We start from the raw sequence: 1,355 nt of genomic DNA, 5'->3' as shown, positions 1-1,355 counted from the left end.
TTGAATGCATAGTGTTGTGAAACATCTAATTGAATTGCCATGTTGAGCTTCGTCCTGGCTAGGATCCAAATACATCCAATCAGGTTACTAGCCCAGGAACTAACATCCAATCACTTCACAGCAAGCTCCCTGAGCGGGAACGCTTGTGATTGGTCTCTATTGGGACAACCTCATTGGTTGGTAATTGTACAGTGGGCCGGGAACGTTTAAAAGCAGGACAACTGCAATGGAAAAGCTGAACCGTTCTGTTCTGGCATGTTGATCCGTGTTGGAGTTGTGTTCGAGTTGATGAATAAAGCTGAATCTTTGCTGAATCACTCTCCGACTGCTTTGTTAAGTGAGTGACTTAACACTCAGTTTAAGACAGCTTCATGTTTTCACATCTGCCGCTTGCCAGGGTTCAGAATGGGGTTGCCAACCTCCAGCTATTACAATTGGTTTCCAGACAACCAAGATCAGTCGCCCTGGAGCAAATGGGTGGACTCGATGGCATTATACCCTGCCAAGGTCCCTCCCCTCCCCAAACCCCACTCTCCCCAGGCTCCACCCCCAAAATCTCCAGGTATTTCATGACCCAGAGCTGGCAAACCTAGTTCACAACAAGTTCCTCATCAAGAAGGACATTGGGCTTGATCCCACAAAGCTCTTTTGTTCTCACCTCTAAACAACGGCCCACCACACTCGCTTCTGTCTGCTCACATTGCTCCCACACCAAGCACTGTATTAACATTAAATACCCATCTCTGTCTCTCTTCCTTGATCAATACAAATGCTGTCACCTGGCAAAGAAGCCCTTCCCTCCTCCCCGGCAAAGTCTCAGCTGAGCTGGAACTCACGAAAGGTTAAACTGCTTCAAATCCAGCCAGTTCCCCAGTGCTAACAACTCCAGCCCTCCGAACAAACAGCAAAGTGCTTTTCCAAGCAGGACTAGCACAGGAGAAAGGCCACGCATCTCATTCCAGTGGGCAGTCTTGGCCACGGCCTTTCCTTTTCACTGGCTCAGCATTTGTGAAATGTATTGATCTGCTCTGCTGAGTGCAGGAGAAAGGTCAGGAGACCAGGGTGACTGTTTGGATTCTAGGGAGGATTGATCAAAGAGCTATGTGCCCTCCCTACCCATGCCCCCCTCCGCTCCTCGCTGTTTTACACGGAGAGAGCCAGTGTGCCTCGGTGGTCAGAGTATTAGACTAGGATCAGAAAGACTCAGGTTCAAATCCCTACACTGACATCAAATCTTGCTGGGTGACCTCGGGCCAGTCCCACCCTCTTCGCCTTAAGCTGCCTCACCCGGTTGTTGTAAGGATAAAGCTAAGGAGAGGAGAACAATGTAATCTGCTTTAGGTCCCCACTGGGGC

The sequence above is a fragment of the Gekko japonicus genome, unplaced genomic scaffold, assembly GCF_001447785.1.
Source record: "Gekko japonicus isolate JY-2015 unplaced genomic scaffold, Gekko_japonicus_V1.1 scaffold1801, whole genome shotgun sequence".
NCBI lineage: Eukaryota > Metazoa > Chordata > Lepidosauria > Squamata > Gekkonidae > Gekko > Gekko japonicus.
Note: the sequence above shows the minus strand (reverse complement) of the source record.